Source organism: Thalassophryne amazonica, chromosome 5, assembly GCF_902500255.1.
Source record: "Thalassophryne amazonica chromosome 5, fThaAma1.1, whole genome shotgun sequence".
Classification (NCBI taxonomy): Eukaryota; Metazoa; Chordata; class Actinopteri; order Batrachoidiformes; family Batrachoididae; genus Thalassophryne; species Thalassophryne amazonica.
In genome coordinates, this window is record NC_047107.1 from 120,185,276 (window position 1) to 120,198,552 (window position 13,277).

Sequence of the window (13,277 nt, forward strand, 5' to 3'; positions counted from 1 at the left end):
GTAACATGAAAAAAATAACACTAAAAGGTAGATAATGCGGGAGTTTTATGGATTTACTTTTAGTTCTAGAAAAGACAAAAGTCATTTTAGATGGTTCCACTGAGTGTTTCGAAATAATCTTTGTGGACCCTGAAGCATTTGGCCATTCACATTTCATTCTTTAAAAACAACTGCATAGTCTGCACTGACCCATCGCGCACTGGGACAACATTAACGAGCGTAGTATTGTAAAGTGAAGGATTTTACAAAATACTGTGTAGTAATTTTGACCTTTGACCCCCAAATCAATAAGCTTCTCGGGGATCACTATGCTTTACACACATAAGTTTGGTGACAATCAAGCAATTTGGAAAGAAGCTACTGAGCTAATAAGATTTACGTTCCAGTGACTTTGACCTTTTGACCCCAAGGGCAATAAGTATAACAAACAGGGTCATCTTACTTATCACACATACCCACATAAAAAAGGTTATTGCATCTATGTCCAGGATCATGCACAGCAAAATGAGCCACAAAATTGTTCCTGATGCTCCTTCACAATGCAAGTGACACTCTTTATCTGAGTCTTATTATTATCTCAGTTCACTCACCTGTAAATGGATACCAGCCTCGGCTGGGGAAGTAACCTGTGTCAGACTGGCGTCCCATCCAGGGGAAGGTGTAGACTCTTTTTTTTTTTAGAATCTTTATTTATTTATTTTAGAATCTTTATTGTCATTGCACATACATACATACAACGAAACTTGTCTTCTGCATTTAACCCATCCTAATTACAGTTACACACAATCCAATCCACTAGGAGAAGAGGGCAGCCACAGTCTGCCGTCCATGGACCGACTCCAGAGGTAGATGTTGCCTTGGTCAGGGGCAGAAAAAGGAGCAGACCCTAAATAAGCATGTTTTTTTTAATTGTGGGAGGAAACCAGAGTGCCTGGAGGAAACCCACGCAGACACGGGAGAACATAAAAACTCCACACAGAAAGGCTGGGAATTGAACCCATGACCTTCTTGCTGTGAGGCACCAGTGCTAACCACTAATCCACTGTACTCTCATCCGCTTGAGGCGACAGAATCCAGAGATAAGCACCAGCACCCTCAGGGCCTATATAAGATGTATAAATACAACCCCTTTGGCCTACGTTTCTCTCATACCTGCATTGGAACTCGGAGTTGAGCTGGACACTGCGCACTTTAGACTATATGTTCCATAAACTGTCAAGTCAGAGCCCAAAATGTGAAAAATGGGGACTGAAACCTTTGTGTATGCTGTGTATGTGATAAAGACCTCAACAAAGAAGATGCCAGAGACCAAACTCCAAAGAACTGATGCATTTCATTTTAATTTGAGACTACGCAAAAACATCTGTCCACATCACATTTTATGAAAACCTTTGCTCTAGATTTATTGTTTTTTTTTTAGCATTTAGCAGGACTGTGTGGCAGCAATAGAAGCACAGGATGAAATTCATGACCTGTCTCTGTGGAGATGCGACCCTGCAGCATCCTGAAACTGATGTAGTGAAAGTGCTGCGAGCTCCAAGAGGCACAGCCGAGCTCGTGGGCTTTGGTCCAATTCTTCACAAATAGCAGGTGCTGTTTGAGCTCCAGCTTTCTGCCATTATGATCACAGCAACTTCAGCAAAGCGGGACCCGAGCCAGCTGGTGTCACATCCAAGGATGACTTGGGAAAAGTCATCTAACCACAATCAGGATCTCAGGGTGAAGGACCACAGCACAAAAACACACAGAGGAAGGATTCTGTTACCCATAACCCTTTGCCCTTTGTGTTTTGTTGGAGCTGTTTGGTGACAAATTTTCAGACATTTGAGGAATTATTTGTAAGGGGAATGAGCCCTGGAGCTCACGCCTGACTTGTGTTGCTGCAGCCGTTTGAGGGAAAACAATAGGTTTTAAATGTGCTGCTTTTAAATTGTTCTATGCCGGCTCAGAGCAGACAAAATCCCCCAGAGGCAGACATAAACAAACACCAGCCTGATAGAGGCGGGAGCTCACCTTCTGACCTGCTGCTATCAATGAGGAAGCGGTGAGGTTCATTTTGTGAGACAGAAAGCCAGCTTTCAACATCCATGGGCCCCTTGGGGTTCTGGGGTGTTTCAAGACAATGAAAAGACATTTTTTGTTCTCTGGTTTGCTCTTTATTTTGTTTTCTTCCCTGCCTGCTGTGTTCATGCTGCATTCTGAGGGTCAGAAGAAAAGAGGTTTCCCAAGTCAGTGCCTTCCTTGTACGACAGTAAACTTCTTGGTTTCTAACAATGGCTTTAAAAAAGTCTGCAGCTCCAATCAAGTCTACACATTGTGTTGTTATGCAGTTTGTTCGGGCTGTGCAGCAGATAAGATTACAGCACATACAAGTGATCTCTCTTTTTTATGTGGGTGTACACATCCAAGTTCTTGCAATTATATGTATGTTAACAAAACACTTAGGAAGAAAGAAATGTCTTCCCTAAAACACAAAAAACAGAATACGCACTCGTACACACATTGTGGAATCAGTGGACACCATGACGCCAGATCCTGAGAAGCTGAGTGAAAAATCAGAGTGTCTCAGTTTGCAAATGTCTGGACCAAGACTAAGATCCAGGCTTTCAATGGCTTCTTGGACTTGGCCATCAGAAGTGTATCTATATGTGGCTAAAGTGTTGGACTCATCTCCCCAGTGATGTTCATGTCTTTGGGTTCCCAGCCTTTGTGATCCAGAGACTCCTGGGAAGAGGTCATGGAGTCATGAGGTCCCTGGCCAGAGATGTTTGGTGATACAGATATCTTTACAGGAGAATGTAGGTTCAAGTCTTTAGGCTCTGGTGCTTCCTGTACTACTGCGTGGTTGTAAGTTTGGACACAAACCACTGACCTAAGCTGGATGTCTTTGGTACTAGATCTCACTGGCAGATCCTTAGGTAACACTGGATTGACTTTGTGTCAAATGAGCGGTTAGATAGGGAGACATGATCCAGCAAGCAGGTACCTCAGTGTTGACGTATTGATTGGAGAAGACAAAGGGCACGCCGGTGTTTCAGCTGGCTGGTTACGTTCGAGATGTGGGAAGGAACCAGATGTCTGCCTACATGGTTGCTATCTAGAACCTGAGCCAGTTTCATAGTGTGGCAGGTATAGCGATGTGTGGCGCCACCACGTCACACTGACCGTACACTCAGTGGGTATTAAAAGTCCTTACATGTCACACTTTAAGGACTAGCATATATAATATAATATACAGTCACAAACCAGTTCATTATGCACGTGTTCATTTGTTCAGGAACCTAGCAGTAACCCATGTCAAGCACAGGAAGAAGAGGTGCAATGCATGATGGGAAAAGGAAGCTGGTGGAACAGTCATGAGTATTCAGTCACTGGGGAAAATGTTTTGGTGTAAGAAAACTTTCCTCTTCTGCAGTTAGACCAAGAAATCGCTGTGCTGCTTGTTGTTGCGTTGCTGTGGAGGGGGATCCTGTATGGTTTTATCACGATGGGATCCAGATGTGAAATGAATTTGGTTAAAATGACAATGGCTGAACTGTCAACTGGAAATCAAAGTGAGAGTGAAAAATGCACAAAACAACACTTTCCACATTGAAAAGATGCCAGATATTGTTTATCTCAAATCATAGGCCAATGTAAAGGGTGTCAGGAGTATATAGATAATCAACCAATTGTGTGGCAGTAACTCAGTGCATTTAGACATGGAGATGTGCTACTTAAGTCAAACAAAGTGTCAGAATGGTAACAAACGATGATTTAAATGACTTTAAAAGTGTCATGGGTGTTGGAGTCACATGAACTAGTTTGACTTTTTCATAAACTCCTGATCTACTTGTATTTTTACAAAAAAAACAAACAAAAAAAAACTCTAGGGTCTACATCAAAGGGTCCAAAAAGAACAAGTGCTCAGTGATTGCTGTTTTTCAGGTGAAAATGGCAGAAGTCAGAGACGAATGACCAGGCTGGTCCAAGCCGACAGAAAGTCCAACAGGAAGTCAAATCACCACTCATTAATGCTTCGCAGAACAGTATGTCTGAATGCACAACACATCAAACCTCGAAGCAGATGTGCTACAGCAGTAGAAGACAACACTGGGTGTTGATACTCCTGTCAGCTAAGAAGAAGAAACTGAGATGATAGTGGGCCCAGACTCACAAATACTACAATGGAAGATTTAGAAAAACACTGACTGGACTGACAAGTGTTGTTATTTGCTGTAACATTCAGATGGTAAGATCAGAATCAACAAGAAATCATGGATCCATCCTGCCTTGTATCAGCAATTTAGGCTGGCACTGCATGGCATCAAGGAGACAAATGTGGAAGGGGAGGTGGTGGCCAATAAGGATGGAAATGGCTGTCAGGAATACTTATTTTAAGAAGAAGGTGGAGTCCAGGAGAGACGTATAAGAGTGGACGAAGGTAGACACAAGTGGACACCATGAAAGAAACTGGAGATTGTTAAGTGGTGTCCGGGAAAGTGTAGCTAGACAGCATCAGATGGGGGTTTGCAGGGTGATTTTGGAGGTTAAGAAGAGGAACAGCATGAGAGCTGAACCAAGGAGCAGATAGTAGACGGTGAAGGAGGAAGACTCATGTGAAATTCACCATGGACGTGAGATAGGCAGATGAAGTTATTTTGGACAATTGGAAAACTACTACAGATGTGGTGAGAGAGACACATGTGTGCCATCTGGACAGAGGATGGCAGGAGGAGAAGAGGGAGGTTTAACGATGTGGCAATGGAGGACATGCAGGTGGTTGGTGTGACAGAAGAAGATGCAGAGAGTGAGATGGACATGGATGATCTGCTGTGGTGACCCCTTATGGGAAGAAGATGGAGGTGCAGTGGTGTGACAAATGTTGGATGCATGTCCATATGGACCAAAAACAAGATGTTTCCAGTAGCTTATTGTACTTACGGCACAAGTAGTAAAAGCAGTTCTGAATGCACAGAGTCCATCTCAGTACTAGCAAGGTGTACCTAATAAAGTGACCACGAGTGTATATTGGAGTAGACACAAGATGCTTTTTGAGCTTATATCGTCTGGAATGACTCTAACATCTGTTGGAGATAACACTGCAATAGACACTTTCCCACACACATTGAGTGACTGAATGATGGTAAAGTTTACACTTACATAAAACCTTATGGTGCAATCACTGTAAATGACACGCACTGTTTACATTTTATGTTCTTAATATGTCCTTTTATGCCTAACAGGTATGTTTATGTCATCTGTTTAAATTTATTGCATCTATTTATGCCTAAAGTACTGCCCACTGAATCAGGAGTAACACAGTTTCGTTCCGCTGAGCACTCCTTGCGTTGTCGGAGTGATAAGGAATTTCACTTTGACTTTGAAATTGTGCAAAATACACAGACACTACTTTCCGTGCATACCTCCAGCAAGGCTAAAAACACTTTCTCTCACATTAAATTATTTATTTTCCATGCCATTTATATAAGTCCACATTAAAATTTAGGTCCCGGCTTTCTTGTGCTTCAGCTCGGTGACGCCTTTTTATTGACCGTGACCTAAAGGTGGCGCTCACAAAATCCACGGTAATGTCGACTGTGTCAAAGATGTCACTGGAATAAATTAAAGTTTGAGGACTTTATTGATCGCCGCTTTCAAGATAAAAGTGAAGAATATAAAGGCGATGTGAGCTTTCTGTGTGCGAGCAGGGGAGACCTCCTGCAGAAATGCCATCAGCAGATACTACGGGCTGTGAAAAGTATTTCAAAGGAAGCCTGCCCTCCTGTCAGGGAGGAGAAAGGCTACCCACAGCTCATGCCTTTCATTCCTCAGGCTACTGCAAAACGCGAGGCGCCTGCTGGCTCACAATCTGATGGGGGATTGAAACCAACCTTTTTCAGCTTTTCATAAAAAGAGCCGCCTTTAAGCACATATGGTCTTTTTGCAGGTTCCAATCTTTTTTCCCCACTTTCAGCCTGTTCTACAATGTCCTAGGCATTTAGCGAAAACATCTACACTAGAGATATGTGAACAGGCAAAAGTGACTGAACCCTCTGCCGCCACCAAATGGCAATACCAGCTGATTGAATGTGTTATATTCGGAATCTTTAATGATGAAATACACAATCTAACAACCTGGAAAGCTTTTGTAGTGATGAGCCCAACAGGTCTGTTTATACGTGTAATTAGGGCTGCAACTAACCATTAGTTTTCTAATCTAGTGATTATTGTTCACAACTGTAAGTTGTGATTGTCAGGAGAAATACCGTCCTTACAGCAATGTTTGTATCTTAAAACTCAAGAACTGTAAAAGAAATCAAAATGTTTATATATTAATACTGGGAGGACAATGCTCTGCATGTGGAAAAAAAAAATCATGCATTTCTGACATTTATAAATGCTTGTTTCCTTTTTTTAGGTTTCAAGTAGGAAATGTACCAGAAGCCCTGAAATGCTCACATCACCCACTAGATGGTGACAAAGGCTGCTCAAATGTGCAGCAAGGTCTCGGCTGTTTATTCATTAAAGTTAACTTTTGGTGAAAAAAGACGGACTGACAGCTAAATATCTACTTACAGTTGTGTCCGTTGCCCTTATGAGCAATTTACTTGATTGATTAATCAATTAACAATTATTTTTTATTCATCGACTGATCATTTTCAGATTAATCGATTGTCCTTTGGTTTATTTACCAGTAATTCATCACCATAAATTCTATCAATAACTTTCAACCTTGCATTCAAATATTTTGTCAGAAAAATACAATTAAAAAAAAAGAAGCCTGGCATACAATGAATCTAAACGAGAAAAGATTAATGGGAAAAAGAAGAAATTCTTGAACACAGCTTTGTCTCTTCCTGAAACACAAGACTGAATAAAATCCAAATATATTTCACAGGGCTGCAACTAATGTATTTTAATTATCAATTAATGTAAGTGGGTTTTTTTTCTGGAATGATCCATTATTTGTTTCACAAGAAGCTGAAATCACAGAATTTAAACTTTAAAAAAGACCTAAAATGATTAAACAATTACCAAAACAGTTGGTGATTAATTTAATAATTGATTAATAGGTGATTAATTGATTGAATAGCTGCTGCAATGCTACATGTAATTGACAAATATAATGTGTTTTTATCTAATTATCTACTATCAATGCCTAAGAAGTCAGTATGACATGACCCTCCACCACCCCCAACACACACACAAAAGTTTTATTCTTGAAAGGTATAGGTTTGGAGTTTGAATGAAGTATCTGGGTGATGTGCATTTTGTAGATTGCACAAATATCTTGTTTATTTTGTTTCTGGTTGTTCTATGTCCCTTCTGGCCTCGATTGCTTTGGCTTTCCTTTGTTTCAGCCTCTTTGATGATTCCATGAGTTTCTGTGAGCCAACACTACTAAGAAAACACGGTGGTTTTAATGTGCAGTGTTCTCGGCTCTTCTCCCAGTCTGGCTTCCTGAATGTTGGGGGGAGGGGGGTGGTGGAGTGTCAGTTCTTTATTTGAGATGGTGCTCAAGCACTGATGTCCCATAATGCCACTTAATGTCTCTGTACATTGCTGTACATTCATCTTTCCCTCAATTGTGACTAGTCTCCCAGGTCCTGCTGCTGAAAAACATAAACATCCTGCACTCTCTCTGTCATCCCTGATGCATCCAACAATGGCTGTGTCATCTGTAGGGATGGTGCCTGGTTTCCTCCAAAACATGATGCCTGGCATTCACACAAAAGAGTTCAATATTTGTCTCATCAGACCAGAAAATTTTGTTTCTCATGGTCTGAGAGTCCTTCAGGTGCCTTTTGGCAAACTCCAGGTGGGCTGCCATGTGCCTTTTACTAAGGAGTGGCTTCCATCTGGCCACTCTAGCATACGAGGTCTCTGAGAAAAGTATCCGACCTTTTTATTTTATGCAAAAATATACGGATTCATATGTTTTTATGTCAGCCAAGCTTGAACCTTCGTGTGCATGCGTGAGTTTTTCCACGCCTGTCGGTTGCGTCATTCGCCTGTGGGCAGGCTTTAAGTGAGCACTGCTCCACCCCTCTCGTCGTTGTTTCATTGCGAGGAAATGGCGGAAAGATTTGGGAGTATTAGAGGACAAGTTGGGACATGACCAGCTCTCCACAATTTCTCTTATACTCACTCGACTGGTAAGCACTGAAAGCCGAGATAGGCATGTCCCAACTTGTCCTCTGGCACTCCGAAACGAAGGTGTTCCTTTGTCTCGCTTCATCAGCGAATCAGTCGTGACGCGCGAAGCCTCCGCGTGGCTTTCCATGACAAAATCTCTTGTTAAAAGTGAAATCTGCCAGAAAATGGCTGATGTCCAGCTCTTGTGATAACCAGAGAAATTGCACATGGCGGCCCCGACTCCACACAGCCATCCGTTTAGAAATGATGTCGTGGTTTCTGCCTCTCGATGGCGGCTCGGAGCGCGGTGAGCCGTGCGCCATTGTGGGCCGTCCTTAAAGCTGTAGTACCACTCCTTATTCTCTGTGAAGCCCATAAAATTTTCACCGAAAGCCAGATAAATTTTTCGAATGGTTTCCAGCTGCCTGTCTCTAACAGTTTCTGAAAAAATTCTGATGGAAAAAAAGCCCAAATCATTCCGCCATTTCCTTGCAATGAAACAACGAGAGGGGTGGAGCAGTGCTCACTCAAAGCCTGCCCACAGGCGAATGACGCAATCGACAGGCGTGGAAAAACTCACGCATACGCACGAAGGTTCAAGCTTGGCTGACATAAAAACATATGAATCAAATCCATATATTTTTTTGCATAAAATAAAAAGGTCAGATACTTTTCTCACAGACCTCGTACAGGCCTGATTGGTGGACTGCTGCAGAGATGGTTGTCTTTCTGGAAAGTTCTCTCTCCACAGAGGAATGCTGAAGCTCTGAAACAGTGACCATTGGGTTCTTAGTCACCTCCCTGACTACAGCCCTTCTTCCTGATTGCTCAGTTTAGACACGCGGCCAGCTCTAGGAAGAGCCCCGGTGGATCTGAACTTCTTCCATTTACGGATGATGGAAGCCACTGTGCTCAATGGGACCTTCAATGCAGTAGAAATGTTTTTGTAACTTTCCCCAGATTTGTGCCCTGAGACAATCCTGTCTGAGGTCTACAGACAATTCCTTTGACTTCATGCTTGGTTTGTGCTCTGACATGCTGTAAACTGTGGGGCCTTATATGTAGACAGGTGTGTGTCATTCCAAATCATGTCCAACCAACTGAATTTACCCCAGGTGGACTCCAATTAAGTTGTAGAAACAAGGATGATCAGTGGAAACAGGACGCACCTGAGCTCAATTTCGAGCTTCATGACAAAGGATGTGAATACTTATGTACCTGTGATTTCTGGGAGTTTATTATTATTATTTTTAACAAATTTGTAAAAATCTAAAGAAACATTTTCACATTGTAATTATGGGGTATTGTGTGTAGAATTTTGAGGAAAAAAAATGAATTTACTCCATTTTAGAATAAGGCTGTAACATAACAAAATGTGGAAAAAGTGAAGCACTGTGAATACTTTCCAGATGCACCCTATATAAAATATACTGTATAGAAGATATGCAGAACAAGCACCCTCCAGGAGCAGGGTTGGAGAGGCCTGGTCGACAGTAGCAAGTGCTTGTGGTACAGTAGCTTTCAGAGACTCTGCCCCCTGGTGGGTACAGTTAGAATGGAAACATCAATCAATCAATCAATCAATTTTTTTTATATAGCGCCAAATCACAACAAACAGTTGCCCCAAGGCGCTTGCCAAAAGTAGAATTGGTCTGAGGTCTTAGTGAGGTCACCTTGTGTACCATGTATCACCTTGATACACAAAATACACATTGACCACATGGACACACAGACAGATGGTCTCAACCCGTTCCCAGACCTGCTGTGTCTTCAGTGCTGCAGGTAAAAATGACAACTCAAACAGAAGGGAAAAGAAATATAATCTACTGGATGTCAGTAAGACAAATCTACCTGGACCAGAAACACTCCTAAAAGCCTCCAGCCCAAATAATGATGACTCAGCTTTCAAAAATAATAATTTTCATCCTTGTTGATGTCACTTGTTTGCCGGGATTTATTAAAGGCTTGAAGACATTTGGTGGTTTTTGTGTGTAGCGTGCAGATGGTGACTGAGCCGAGTTGGTGGCTGAATTGAAGCAAAATTTGATTTGCTCAACTTCCTCGGAAAATGTTCATGGAAGCTGCTGATGAACAACAAACGAATCGTATACGCACAAAATATCAGCTCAGTTATTGTGCTGTTTGAATGTCTGCTTGATGATATTTAACATTTTCAAAAGCATTTTCATTATGATTTAAAGTGGAACCCAGTTAATTTTTTAAATGTCTACACATAATTAAATTATACACACTAAATTTGTCATGATGAAGAAGCTCAGCTTGAAGCCAAAGCTTCTGATTTATTGATCTATCTCCAGTATTAATGATCTATCCACAATATTAATAATCTATCAACAATATTAGTGATCTATCTCCAGTATTAGTGACCTATCCACAATATTTGTCATGATCTGGACTCTTTGCTTTGTGTTTCTGTTTGATCATGTGTTTTTTGTGCCATGTTTAGTTTAGGTTCTAGTTTTGTTTTGTCTTAGTTTAGGTTTCTGTGTATTGTTATGTGTGATTTCTCTTGCTGGGTTTTCCTGCTTGGGCTTTGTCTTTCCCTATCTTTCCTGTCCATCTCTCTTGGTGCTTGGTGGTGGGCGATGCACTCTGTCTGGGCCACACCCCATTCTGGAACATTCCATACACCTGTTTCTAATCTGTAGCTCATCACCTGGGTGTATTTAACCTCAACTGGCTGCACTAGTTCTCCGCCAGATCGTTGCACCTTGTGCCTTCACTTGTAGCTCTGTGTTCTGTATCTCTCCAAGTCCTGCTACCACTTTATGTTTCGACTACCTGCCTGTTTGTACCGACCATGCCTTATGCCCGATGTTTTGGATCTGTTTGCTCGTCTTTGACTGTTTGTCCCGTATTTCTGTGAGAATCAAAAAGTCTGTAAAGTGTCAATGGAATTGAGTGGCGCTTTACATGGAAACGTACGGTAAATTTGATCCCAGGCTCTCTCCTGCTCTTCACCAATGTGCTGACAGACACGAGTTGACAATACAGAATCACTCTTATCTCATTGGTTGAGGGACATCTGCTCGCAAGAAGATACCGGACGAGAAGAGAGACATCATGAGCCGACGATGGTTGTCGGACGACCATAACAAAGCAGCATGGCTGATACCGATACAGACACCAACACTGCCACTGCAGATATGCCTACGAACAGCAATGTTTAAAATGGCTGGGTGGAAAAGGTGCGCAACAACAGCTATAAAGTGCACTGTACCGTGTGCCGCTGTGCGTTTTCTATAGCCCATGGTGGACTGGCCAACATGAAGCAGCATGCTTCTAGCACAGGACACATGAAAAATATGAAGGACAAGACAACTAGGAGGACCCTCATCGAGTTTGTTGTCCACCAAGTCATGCCAGAGGCAGATATAGTATGTAAAAAATGGTGGGTTAAACCCTCTTGTTAAATCATAGCTCTGTTTTTACATGGGGTTCCAAGCCTGCCCTTTCGAATTGCGTTGTTAATAACAACGCAACTCGAAAAAGCCTTCATAAGAACTTGTTATGAAGGCTTTTACATTAGCTAGGTGCATTCATTTTAAGGCTAGCTATATCGGAACAGTCAGTCTGATGATCAACCCGCAGCTGATCAATGATGATATCAGTGTATTCAATATGGGAAATGCTATGAATATTTTTATGGTCCGTATTTTGTAATATTACATTGAATAAATAATGCATAATGTTACAAGTAATATAGATGAATAATAATAAAGAATATACACATTAAACTATTTATAATTTATACAATTTTAAGTTAATCAATAACACTACAGAGAAAGATTTATTTTTAAATAAATATTTTTTTATTTTATGCTTTGAAGCAGGACAGGATGCTCATATTGAAACTGTGAGTGAAAATTTATTTTGCACTAAAAATAAATTGCTAAATAATAATTTGTTTTCCACGTGTTCATATCAGAACAAGTGCATGTGTGGATCTACTTAAATTCAGGGTCAAGTCAATAGTCAAATGGTTAAAAATCGTTTTAGACACACATGCTGGGAAGGGTGAAGGCAACGGTCGGTCAGCCCTGCCAGTGAGGTGTCCCTTATTTATTTTTCAGAGAGTTGGCAACCCAAGTTGAGTCCTGCAATTGTGTCCAGACGTTTCTGTCCGTCAAACCTGATAGAACGATCTGGCCTACCATGGACACCGCGGACTCAAGTGCATTCCAGCTGGTGGTACGCCACCATAGCCGCCAGCTAACACAAGAGGACTGTCTTACTGCACTGAGCTCCAGAATCAGTGGCCTCGCTAAGCGGCAAGACGCCTTCATGACTCCGTGAGTTCTCAGATAAAGCAACTTCTTGCTACTGTTTCACATCAGGCCTCCTCTGACTTGGCACCCACCTCAACCAGTCAACCACTTCTGGGTCTGAGTGCTGCCCCGCCGGTATCTGCAGCTGCACCTGTATTCTGCAATCAGCTGTCATGACCACAGCATTTCTCCAGAGAATCTGGAGACACTAAGCCTTTTCTCACTGCATTCATCTCACTGTGAACTGCATTTTGAGATAATTTCAGCAATGTTTCCGTCCAACCGGACAAAGATAGGATTCATAATAACTCACCTGACCGGCTAGGCAGCAGCGATGGCATTGGCAGAGTACGGCAGGCAGTCACCATCATGCGGTTCGCTGCAGGCCTTCAAGGCCGCGCTCCTCCAAGTATTCCAGCACACGTCACCGGGTCGCAAGGCAGACCGTTCCCTGATGCGGCTTAAGCAAGACAGCAGACGAGTCGCCGACTAGACCATTAACTTCCGCATCCTAGCTTCAGATGCCTCCAGATCAACTCACTGGTCCGTATCATCTCAGATCAAGCTCACCTCGCAATTCCTTGGAGGAACCCATGCAGCTGGGTCTCACTCGGCTGACCACGGAAGGACGTCAGCACCATAAAGACCACGGCCTGTGTGTTTACTGTGGTCAGGCAGGGCATGTGGTCACAGATTGTCATTCCAAGGGGTGCCCCTGCGCGGTCAAAATCGGTATTACGGGTGAGTCAGAGCTCCATTTCTTCTGTAATTCCTCAGAACGTAATCTCTGCTAAATTCATCTCTGAGTATTCATCCTGTTCCGTGCCGGTGTCTATTGACTCGGACACTGATGCTGATCTGTTGCTATCT

The 13,277-nt window shown here is 42.3% G+C and overlaps 1 protein-coding gene across 1 annotated transcript in view; it reads right to left on the minus strand.

The window, feature by feature from the left end:
• fras1 (Fraser extracellular matrix complex subunit 1) overlaps positions 1–13,277 on the minus strand; it is a 786,018-nt gene that overhangs the window by 260,118 nt on the left and 512,623 nt on the right. The window lies entirely within an intron of this gene.